The sequence below is a fragment of the Castanea sativa genome, chromosome 9 (assembly GCF_040712315.1).
Source record: "Castanea sativa cultivar Marrone di Chiusa Pesio chromosome 9, ASM4071231v1".
In the NCBI taxonomy this organism is placed as follows: Eukaryota; Viridiplantae; Streptophyta; class Magnoliopsida; order Fagales; family Fagaceae; genus Castanea; species Castanea sativa.
In genome coordinates, this window is record NC_134021.1 from 41,929,400 (window position 1) to 41,942,618 (window position 13,219).

The window sequence follows — 13,219 nt, forward strand, 5'->3', positions numbered from 1 at the left end:
TTTCCCTATTATAACTATCAAATTATATTATATAGTGCACAAAAATTAGTGTAAGTAGTACTGTATTACAGTTTCAGCTATCACACAATAGGCTTCCAAGCTATACAAAAATGGGCTCTCTTCCTCTGTGAATTAGATTTTTTTCCTAGGAAATGAAAAATCCAACTACAGATATATGAGGTGCAAATAACAAAGGATAAACATAATATATATATAAAAAAAAAATCAAAGTAAACACATTAATCATGTAGTTTTCCTTAAAATTTTTTTTTTATGAAGATTAACTTAACGAATTTCAAGGATCATGGATATATATACTGAAAAATTCAATATTGATCCTAGTAATCTAATTATCGCATTTTTTGCCACTTGTATCCTAATTAATCATTAACAATTTAACAATGACCATGATAAAACACCAACATGAATATCACCACAATCCAAAAGCAATAAAATAAAGCAAAAATATGACACAAGAATTTTCATGATGAGTGGAAAACTTTTGTAGAACTTTTAAAAGAAAATCCACTTCGGATAACCAATCCCACATGAAGTTTCACGATAAGATAAGATTCTTACTGCTAGCCTATACTTACAAAACTTTGCAAAGTCAGAATTGATGTGTCACCTAGCAAATGACCGATTTGTCTCCCACTGCAGATTAGAATCTCCACCATGAATGAACTCATTTGCACCAATCCAAAACTTCAGTATGATAGTGTACTCACTGACAAAGGTTCAGAATTTCTGTTCTTTGGATGGAAATCAGTTTAGGTTCACAGTGTGAAAAGAATGGGAGAAATATTTTCTCCATTTAGGCTCAGAGCAAGAAGGCTTCTTAGAAAGCTTTTTGTACAACATCCTCTCTTTTGAAAGTCGTTCATCAAAGGGTACGTATTTATAGGTAGGTAAAAGTTTAGGTTAAATCAATTTGCAAAATTGGTTCTCACTTGAGCAAAGGTCGAGCAAAGTCTCGATCTGCCTAGTTTTTTTTTAAGTGAGTCCCGAGCTAGCTCGAGGGAACCATCTAAAACTTGAGATCTTCAGCAATTCCTAATTTTAAAATTGACCTAACTTATTTTGCAATGATTACAACCCTCATTTGCACCTGTTTTGGCACATGGAATTTTGCAGCACAACATAAGTCCTAGCAATCTTCTCCTTTGACAATTCTCTAATAAGACATTACATATAACTCAATAAAACAAAACGCGACCCTAAAACCAAAAAAACTAGGACTATTAATTTTGCAAGATTGACCACCAATCTTGATGCCAAAGATTAGCGTGAAGTCATTAGGTATAAAGTTACCTTGCCTACATTTAAAAGTGAAAGGTATAAGTCATTAGGTGTAACCGTGCAAGTCCTAGAGCACTAAATATAATCAAATCCTTACTCATGATCGATGATGATCTTCTTTCATCGTGATAGCATCAAGGAAATATCCAAAACCTGCTGCACAAATCTTGGCTTCAACTTCTGAACAAGCCCTAAACCACCATGAAGAGGAATGGCACAAGGACCCTTGATTCTTGCAAGTCTGGGCTTACTACGACAAAGACAGAGTGAGTTATGTATGAGATTCCAAAATAGTGCACGCTCAATCACATGCACATCATGATCATGCAACTGATGCAAGCATGCCATTCCATCAATGACATCACACCAATACACGACTCATGGAATCAATTTGAAATAATTTCAAATCGTGCCAAGACTTGTACACATATCTCATGCAACCAGGCATATATATGTTATGCCCCAATCTCAATTGTAAAGTATTGCACTTAATGACATCAACTACATTGCAAGATTTATCATTTGGAAAAGGTTACGTGTCTTCATTAAGTCACGTTATCAAAAATTTCAAAAGGTAAGAAGATGGCTCATGTTAAGGTTTCTTTCAAACTTCATGGAATACTGTGTTTCATCAAAGTCACGTATAAGTGTAATGAGCTTTGTCACCTAAAAGTCCAACATTGCCAAGAATGATCTTTGATTTTAAAATAATATTTTATTTACTGAAAACAAACAAAATTCTAAGAAGAATTCATGTACAAATTCTCAAAAAAATAATGATTTTCTATCGTTGTGGCATTTTATCAAGCATGTGATATGCAACGAAGACTAACCAGATTTTCAGGTGCGTTCAACCAAGTAGTGCAAACTAAATCTCCGAGCAAATTTATCGAAATATAATCAAGACTCATCAAGAACAAGTCACATGCATCAAGAAATCATTGCAAACCTATAAAAACACAAGAAAAACAAGCAGGAACTTCAAGCAACATCATTGTGGAAACCCCATAGGGTAAAAATCTAGAATTTTTCTCAAGAAACAAAGGCTAAAGATAAGAAAATTGACTAAAAGATTTATGAATTTGGGTTCTTGCAATAGCTTATGCTCCTCATTTGTTGGTGAGAATCACATCCTTGTTCACATTCTTTCTTGATGGATGGAGTGTGGGGTTGAGTTTATGAAGAGGAAGAAATTGGGCAAAATGTGCTTAATAGTACTTTTTTAGAAAAAAAATTTGGGTGAATAGCATATGTTTGAAGTTTTTTAGTTTGTTGGACTATTTTTGTAAGTCGAGTTTGTGAGTTTGGGTTAGAAGTTGAGTTTGACAAACTCGACTTCCAAGCATTATTGATGCATCCTACTTCGTCCTACTTGGAAGTCGAGTTTGTCAAACTCAACTTCCAGCTGAAACTCGAGTTTGCCAAACTTGACTTCCAAAAACAGTTTAACTAATTAAATAACTCCTTTGAAGTACTGCTTTCCTAAAATTTTTCTAAAGACATTATTTGGCAAATTTTGTCGAAGAAATTGTGTTTGAAAGTTTGAAGGAAGAGGAGAGGAGAGGCAAGGTGAGTGGTTTTTTTAGTAGTGTGAGATGAAATAATAAAGACATTTAAACAACCGACATACTTCTTTTTTCTTCTTTTGTACAATTTAAAGAAATATATATATTTATAAAGATAAAATTGACAATTCAATTTTTTTTGGTTAAAATGCAAATTGTATCCCAACGTTTGAATGAAATTCATTTTATCTTCTGACTTTACTTTCGTTAAATTAAGTTATCTAAATTCCAAATTTATTAAATTTAGGCTTCTAATCCAATTTTACTAAAATATTGTGATTAAGTATGCAATTAACTAACGAAAAAAAAAATTGAAAAAAAATCTCACATAAAAAATCTATAAAATACTTTTATTAATTTTATAGATTTTTTTTCATGTGAGAAAAATAAATTTAAAATGGAAATTAAAAAAAAAAAGGATGAAATGCTTGAGTTGAATAAATTTAAAATTTAGAAGACTAAGTTGAACAAAAATAAAATTAGAGGACTGAAATGAATTTTATTCATACTCAAAGGGTTCATATATATATTTATATATATGGAGAAAATTAACATTGTTGGCATAAGTAGCCAAAACTAGTAAAATAATTATCTTAAAGTTGCTTTGATTTCCTGCTAAGACTGTACTGGTTCCCTAGTAAAGCTTCAGATTCTTACTAAAGATACACTTATATATATATATATATATATATATATATATATATATATATATATATATATATATATATATATATATATATATATATATATATATAGTGGAACCCTCTCCTCCCCTCCAAATTCCCCTATTTGAAGGATTTGGAATTGAAAGATATCTCACCCTCTTTAAATCCCTTCAAAACCTCTTCTCCTTCCCTTCAAAAATCACTTCCAAAAACATAAAATCAAAACTTTCAATTTAATTTAATCTAGTCATATTTTTCAAAAGACTAGTCAATTCGAAATTAGGATTCCTTGTAATCACTTATAAACCCATAATTCATCTAATAAACATCTAATGTGGGATTCGACACACATGCATAATACAAACTCAAATAAACAAATCCAATCAAATTCATTTAAAAAATAAAAACATGTGTTCTTATGACAAATCATGTGAAAACATTTTCTACCATGGAAGAGAAGCACCCTGATTTCTTTGTGGCCGTTTTAAAGTTTCCCATAATGGATTTGAGTTGATAGACTATGCAGGGTGCCATAGAATTTTCCAAAAAGATTAAGAAACAAAGGCCTTGGTCTTAATATGTAAAACTATGAATCTGAAAAAACCCTCTTTTTTTTTTGACGTTAAGATGATAGAACTTTAATTCACGTATAATTTTGAATATATAAAGTGAATGTGGTATTGTACCAAATTAATATGCAAACATACAAAAGAGATTATCATATTTCGATAAGAACAAAATTTTATTAAGACTATTTTTCATATCTTGGATATATACATAAACTTGATTGCCTGCCATGAAAAGGAACAACAAGTAAGTCTTATTTATAGCTATAATACACATAAAAGCTGTCCTTATTCCAAAGTGAAATAGCTAGTGCTATTCTTAACTAAACTTAATTTGGAATTTAGGCTGTTTGTTTGGAGAAAAGAGCCCCAAGTTTTTCTCATAATCAGGAGTCTTCAGATTCTCATTAAACATGGCAAACATGTAAGTTTCTATAGGCCCGTTGGGCCTCTTTAGAGTCCCTCCCTTGACATGCCTAATCAAATTTGAGTTGTAAGTGCTTGCATATTCAAAACTTGTTGCTGGTCCCCCTTAAGAGGGCCAACCAGTCTCTAGACACAACGATTTTCAAAGACCCCCCATTTGGCCTTCTCTAATGTTGAGTAAAAGGCATAAAAAATGGCATAAAAAATGTTTCGGTATGCATGTTCTCCACCTTGCACTTCAATTGAGGGAGTAGTTAAAAAAGCATACTCAAGACGAATGTTTTGAATATTGCCAATGTAGCTAAAGTATGGATACATGTTAACGAGTAATGGGTACTTATGCTTCACTAAGAAGCTTATGATGGGATCAAGAAGTGATCGGTACTCAGACGTGAAGTAGCCTATTGATGGAGGATAGGACTCTGCAAGGGCAGCTTGATAATTGGGAGTGGAGACTTTAATATTCTTATATCCAAGGTCAGCATTATAAATTACAGTTTGAATGTTTTCCATGGCTGAGAAAAGAAATTGTGCATATGGATCGTTGGGTTTATTTCGTTGCCAACTGCAGTATGTATCTGAAATTGACATCTCCATAGTTTTGGATCCATGTGTTTGCATAGTCTTGGCTTGAAGCAGTGCTTTGAAGGTCTTCATTATGGACACCAAGCATGAGCTCAATATTAGTGCCTCTAAGGGCTTGGAAAGCACCATAGTTTTGGCCATAGAGTCGCATTCTTCCGATGTTATATTGTTTGTACATATTTATAACTTCTCCTGGGGACAGTAAGTTGTTGCCAAGCATTACATGGCAAACAATTATCTTGACAGCTAATTAAAATAGAACATGTCAAATTTTGTGCCTTGACCATATTTCCATCATATGCTCACAAAGTACATAATAAATCTACGGTCAATAACTACCTGATTCATATAGTGTTGAAATTTAAGTTTATTTATCATAACATTTCAAATTAGTAATTCAAAATCAAATCGTTTGTTGGATTGTCGGTGACGATAGCAAGCCTCAATATTATAGCCAAGACGTTTGCAAAAATTACAAAATAGTTTGTTGGATTGTCGACGATGATTATTGTGACAAGAAGAAGACATTTCCTTGTTCTTCATTTAGAAGAAAAATATGAAAAAACGGACTGCAAAAATGAAATCTATGCGAAAATCTGGATAAGGAACACATTGATTGCAAAAAGTCAACTCTAGCATTAAAGTCAATGGTCAACCATGCAAAAGTCAACAATCAAAGTCAACTAGAGCCGGTCAATAGAAGTCAATAGAGATGATGTCAGCAAGATGACATAAGTAGGTGACTGGATGCTAACGTAAGTTAGGGCTGACATGGCACTGATAACGTCATAGGTGACGTCAACTTGGAGTAGAAGACATCGTGTTATACGTGCGCTCTCACGCAGATTGCTTGGGCAACGTGTGAGGGTGCGTGAAGACTTCAATGGCTGCAAGACTTCCACAATTGAGTAGATATGATCACAGTGGTACTTGCAAAAGCATAATTGCGCTAGATTCATGGTAGCGAAAATAATGGCATTGGTCCTTGTGGTGTGAGACTCCTAAATGACGACAGTTGTACGTCCAGAACTAGAGACAATGACTAAGAGACGTCAGAGATTCAACGGCAAATGGCTGCAGCGGTAGCTGTGATGGCGAAAGTGACTATGAGTTTGGAGCAACACCAAAGAGAAATAAGACTGATGAGAAAAGGTCAGACCATTGATTCTAATATCATGTTAGAAATAATGAATGAATTGTATTGTATTTCATAAGTAATAAAATATACATGAGTTCCTTTATTTATATAGGAGGTAAAGTGTGTAGTACAAGTATGTGTGCTATACAAGTAAAATAAGTTGTGCCTACGGCCTATAGCCTTTTACAAGTTAACTGTCATATGTACACTTATGGTTAAATTTACATGTATAGTTAGACTTTAACCTTATGTTTGGATTGTGGGAGATGGGAGAGTAGAAGAGAGCAAAATGGAAGATGACTATAATACAATAAATTTTTGTATATTCGACACTTTCCTCTCTCCCTCCATCTTTCTCTGTTTCAAACATAGTGTAAAAGTATCATACCCTATAGCATGTTATGAGATCATTTTTACCAAATTTATAATGCAGACTCAGTTTTACCAAATTTATAATTGGAGAGATATTTAATATATATATTACCCACGTGTCTGTCATTATCATGCTAAACAAATATCAAGATGATTAAAAATTATTTTCTCTATAAGTTTATAAAATTTTCAAAATCATGGTTTTATTATGCTTTATAAACAAACTAAAAACATGACTAGAAGTGGATATTAATTTTTTTTTTTACTATGGTAACATTTGGCATAAAATACACAAGAATAGAGTCCATGTTACCAAATTCTTGGTTTTCTAAGATTTTCTCTCATGTCATACATGTTAAATGTTCTAATAATGCTGCATACACAAATAATTTCACAATTTTTTTATTACAACTTTTGACGTGATAGGTTATGATTAGTATAATTTCATATAGAAACATAATTGTCATTACTTTATTGTATATTAATCATTACCTGTCACTTAAGTTATTGTGAAATTTTTTGTGATCTCCACTTATCGAAATTGTTCAAGCAATACATGGAATATGTATGGTTTATGAGAATTTATAAAGTGATTTTATAGAGGTTTTATTTTGTAAAAAGGTCTAGGGACAACTTTTGCCACAACTCTTGAGTGGTTGACTGTAGTGGTGGAGAAAAGGTGGTGGATTTATTACCATTCATAGTCGACCACACATCAAATTGTGGCAAATGGTGTGCTTCCAGAAGAATTATTTACTTTGACTAGTTTTGATTTGGGAGCTTAATGTATAACGTGCAAAAGGAGTGAGAGAGAGGGAGAGAGAAAGAGGGACCTATTATGTCTAGGCTAGCCATTCGCATCACAAACATTAGCATTAAGGACATCGTTGAAGGGCTATTCCCAGTTGAATAAGATTTATCCATTGACAAAAATATAGAAGAGAAACATAGACTAAGAGCTTGGATTGAAAGCAATTATGCTTCCAACACTATTTTTATAGAGAGATGCTTGTGCTTGAGATTGAGATTTTTGAGTGACTAGCTAGTCAAGCCCTCCATGGAAATGGATTGTTTAATAGTTATATGCCACCACAATTTAACCCTTCAAGCACTCCATAGAAATTAAGTAACACAAAATTATCTACGACAACCAAGTTCATCACTTAAAGCTCGTCTAACTGGTTGTTATTTTGGACATTGTCTTTCCTCTTAAAAATGTTAGGCTTCTCTACCTTGCGATTTGAGAATGTTTACATATTGAAATGAACTATCTCATCATAACCGGTTGCCTTTCTACGAGGTAACAGAAGCTCTAATATTAGTTCTTGTGTGATAGAATTTAAAATTTACAGCATTTACTCTATGGTGATTTTTATTTCTCATCAAGTCAAGAAGCCAAAAAGTTTCTTTTTAGCATAGGTATATTTCGAGATCCCTTATACAATAATAAGAGATTTTACTAATTGAGCTAATTGTTAGAATTCGCGTATCACTAACATTTTGATTTTGAGATTTTCAATTTGCATATGCTATGATAATAACTAACGTACACAAATAGTTCATCTTATGTTATGAAAAATACATATAACTCTAGGCCCAACCAAAAAGCAACAAAACACTAGTCAATCCAACAAGCTCTGAAATAATATTTTGCAGATATAAAATACATCAATGAAACATACCTAAACATTACATTAGAGATATTGCACTCATCTTTATTGTCTGCGAGGTGATTACTTCTTATTTATTGTGAGTTAGCAAAAACTCTTACTTATTGTAATAATAATTGTTATGCACCATAATAAGTTGCTCTTATTCCTTGATGCACTTAATAAAGCCCTCTTCTTAACTGAAATTGACTCGGAACTTAGGTTGTTTGTTTGGAGAAAAGAGCCCCCTAGTATTTCTCAAATTCTGGAGTCTTGTTATTCTCATCAAACATGGCAAACAAATAAGTTTCAATAGGCCTTCCGGGCTTCTTTGGTGTCCCTCCCTTCACATGTTGAACCAAATTTGTAATGTAAGTTCTTTCATTATCAAGTGTTGTTGCTGTTCCACTAGCCGAAGGCCAACCACTCTCTGATATAACAATCACCAACGATCCCCCGCCGGCCTTCTCTAAAGCCAAGTAAACAGTATCAAGAATGGCATCGAAAAGGTTGCGATAACTTAGCGGGGAATCATTCACAATAGGTGAAGGAGCTGTGAAAAGAGCATAGTCAAGACGAATGTCTTTGGTGTTATAAATGTAACTAAAATATGGGTACAAGTTAACAAGTAATGGGGACCCATTGTTCACTAAGAAGCGAATGACAGGATCAAGAATTGGCCTATAATCGGCTCTGAATGAGCCTTTAGATGGAGGGAAAGAATCTGATGAAAGGACTCCAGTGTCAATGGCAGTGGAAACTTTGATTTGGTTCAGTCCAGCCCTAGAAATTGCATTTTGAATGTTTTGCATGGCGGGGACAAGGAACTGTGCAAATGAATCTGCAGGCTTTACTTCATTTCCAACTCAATATATTTGAATCTGACATTTCCAAAGTTTTTCACATTGTTTTGGACCAAAGTATTTGCATTATTTTGGCTTGAAGCAATCTCTTGAAGTTTGTCATTTGGAAGGCCTAGCATGAGCTCAATATTGGAGCCTCCAAGGGCTCGGAGAGCATCTTGGTTTGGATTATAGAGCCTCATTCTTTGGATGTTGTTTTGTCTATAGAGAGCTACAACTTCTGTTGGTGGTGGTAGGTTGTTACCAAGCATTCCGTAACAAACACCAACTTGGGCACCTGCATTAGATTAGACAAGAAATCAACGGTTTTACATACATAAATATGCTTACGCACTTTATCTTAGTCAGGGACTCAGGACAAGAACGTTATAAATATATTGAAAGTAGAAGATTCATTGGGTTTGTAGGCTGGCATAATATAATAATATATTAAAAGTGAAAGATTCATTGGATAATAATAGCGATGTTAGAAATATGCTTACGCACTTACAAACTGATGCGTTATTATAAAAAATAATAATTCAAATATTTTTTTTATTAAGTTGTTAAAATCCACCAATCACATTAATGTGTAAACTTATTGTAATAAAAATATGGACTAGCTTAGCATTTTCTACAAGATATACCATATGATTAAGTAATCATGGACATTTTCAATTGTTCAACTGATTATTGCCACTTGTCACAACAATGAATTGACTATTTTGTCTTCTAACTTCCCAGTTGAATCCACAATGAATAACTAGAATTCAACGGAAAGAAATGAGAAAAATATTTTTGAAATTCTTATTCATGAAATTCTGACCTAAATTTTTGTTTACATATTATATGCCTATTTAAATGCTTAAGAAAACTTATTTTTCAAGTAATATGATTATATTTTGACTAGCAGACCCTTAAAAACACCTAGAATCAAGAAAATAAAATCCTCTATTCTAAGATAGCAATAATTATATAAAAAATTAAAAAATTAACAAATGATAAACATTAAACCCCATATGTTGTCCTATATCACTTGGTAAAATATCATAGTTCTACACATGATTTTATTGGACTCCCCTCTCCCTTCTTTCTCATCCCATTATTTTGAGAGAGAGAGAGAGAGAGACAACACCAAATAAAACAAATGAAAAAAGGTCCCCCCCCCCCCCCCAAAAAAAACACACACGCACACACACACACACACACACACACGCATAGAGCTAAATACTACTAATGGGGTAGTTCTTAATTAATTTAAATGCTTAGAAGGCTAGTTGTGGCTCATTTAAGAGAAGTAATTTAATGACTTCCTTTTATTAGGTGCTCACTCTAAAGACAACTATTAGAGTGGCGCTTAATTAAATGCTATTATTACATTCTAGGCTCCTTTTGGTGAGCATGCAACGTGAACGTGCTTCAATTCTAAAAATGACATGACGACCAAGACCGATTTGTGGAGATTGGACTAAGGTTGGTTCAATCAAGCTTAGCTCAAAGGAAAATCTATTGCCTAGAGGGCAACATTAATTGATTTAGGAGCCCTTCAACATTGGTGGTTTCTACTTTCTACTCCTATAGTTCCAGGGATAGTACTATATGGTGTATTAATAAGTGTACATCCTCTCACAACAACATAGAACCCACATGGGGGTGCAAGAGGCCAGGCAGTACACTGTGGGTGTGTGACAATATCACAGCTCCTCAACCTTGGGTTAATTAAGACACAAAAGCATTTGATTTGGGCTGTAAAAGACTTTAAAATCATGTATCAATATGTGAGAGAGAGAGAGAGAGAGAGAGAGAGAGAGACCTGTTGTGCTTAGGGTAGCCATTAGCAGCCCATGCACCAACATTATTGTGGAGATGATGGAAGGGCTTTTACCAGCACGACCAGATTTTGCCATTGAGAAAACTATATATGGAAGGAATTGGAAACAAAAAGCTAAGATAGCCAACCATGCTTTATACCATTGTTCAGCTGCCCTTTTATAAAGTGAGAGATATAGATGGATGCTTGTACTATATATTTTTTTGAGTGACTATAACTATATCCACATTCTACATTTTTGTTGGTCGGGCACTCTACGTGAACCAAGTTGTACACGTACCAACTTGCATCATTCAAGGCACATCTAACTGCTCATTAGTTTGTGGAAATTTCTCCCAATGGCTTTGAATTGTCTGTGTTTGGTTTTATTTGAGACAACCAGTCTTATTGGTTGCCTTCCTATGGAAATTTACATGTTTATGTGATGGACGCATAGGGCTTTCCAATTGGATGGTATTTGAAATAGATCATTTAATTTATGGTTTAAATTAAATATTATAAATCTAAAAGTATATCTAGTCTTATGGTATGAAAATTGTACACTGTTAAATAAAGATGATATTTTTTTTTAGAGAGTTTCAACCTATGACATCTGCTTCTGATGATCGCTTTTTATCATCAAACCAAGACATCAATCAGTTTTTGGTGTAGGCGGGGATTGAACCCTAGATCTCTTATACAACCATCAGAGATTTTACTAGTTGAGCTAACTAGAACCCATTAAATAAAGATGATCTTGTTCCTATGTTTTTACATCTATGCAACATTTAATGGATGTACTGTGTCTTTCATTTCTACAATCAATCATTTTCCAATTTTATTTGTATCATGTGCAAAGTTTGGATCACTTGTCGTGCTATTAGATGTAAAAGAATGTTGCTTCTACAAGGACTCCTTGTTACCAAGGGAGTACTCCCATGGAAGTGAATAATTTTTCTTATCAAAGACCATTCGGCAATTGGCACACCTCTGACGTTCTCAATAGCAACATTTAGGATCTGGGGTCTCCACCCCTCAATTTAACAAAAGGATATATAGTAACACATTTTTAGCAAATTTTATTTATTTTGTATTACGCTTTATTTGGTAGGAAAGAAAAGAGAGAGAGAGAACGAATAAAAACCGTGTCAAGATTAAAAGTTTTTCTATTGTTTAAATGAGTAGAAAATAAGTGGGAAAGCAAAGAGAGTGGATGCTAATTTCCACCAAGTCCACTATAGTCATATGGGCCGAAAACCAAATAGTAATTAGATTTAATTAATATGCATTATGGAAAATTTTCACTGACCCTCCCTAAGGATTTTTTTTTTAAATTTTTTATATTACACTCACCTCTCCTCTAATTTTTAATTAGAAACCCTCCTCCCATAAATTACAAACTATTGACACTAACCTCCCTAGATGATTGAAATATATAATTTAAAAATCTTGAAATAAAAGATTATTTTTTTTTCAAATTTCCTATTAGAGGGGGTATACAAGTGGGGGGTAAAATAGAAAATTCAAGATTTTTAAATTCTTTTTTCAGTTATACAAAATTATTTATGGCAACCAAGTGCATCACTTAGAGCTCGTCAAATTGGTCCATGGAAATTAAGTTATACAAAATTATTTATGGCAACCAAGTGCATCACTTAGAGCTCGTCAAATTGGTTGTTATTTTGTTGGACTTTGTCCTCCCTTTGGAAAATTTAGGCTTTTCTACATTGCGTTATGAGAATGTTTATCTATATAAATGATCTCTCACTATAACATGTTGCCTTTTGCGAGGTCCTCATTGAATAACAGAAGCTCTGATACAGTTGTGTGATAGTGAAAACTCTAATATGAAATATCATTTGTGCAAATAGTAGAAGCTCTAGTATCTGTTGTGCAATAAGACTCATAGATTGGAGCAAATAACAGAAAAGACAAATAAAGCACCAAGCACACAAAAATTGCAAGAAATTATGTGGTTTAACAAGTAGCCTATCTCCATGGAAAGAGAAATCAAATCCACTATATTCAATAATAATTACAACGCACGATCTCTCTTACTCTCATCTGGGTATTCTTTTAACTCCATAGAATGATCGATTAAAAAAAAAAAAAAATCCATAGAATGATCAAATTGCTATTCTTCTAAAATTAATTTTCTCCTAGGAGAATTCTTCTTCTAATAATCCTCTCTTCTTCTCAAGGAATCCAAACTATTTCAAGAAAGACACAAGACAATAAAAAATTCAAGCAAGACTACAATAGTAGCACAATAACTATTTCAAGAAACCCAAATCCCACAGTT

At 33.3% G+C, this 13,219-nt stretch overlaps 2 pseudogenes; both read right to left on the reverse strand.

Moving 5' to 3' along the window:
• Positions 1–4,414: 4,414 nt before the first annotated feature.
• Positions 4,415–7,540, reverse strand: LOC142610047 (glucan endo-1,3-beta-glucosidase, basic isoform-like; annotated as a pseudogene).
• A 677-nt stretch (positions 7,541–8,217) lies between these two features.
• On the reverse strand, positions 8,218–9,411 carry LOC142610992 (glucan endo-1,3-beta-glucosidase, basic isoform-like; annotated as a pseudogene).
• Positions 9,412–13,219: the final 3,808 nt, after the last annotated feature.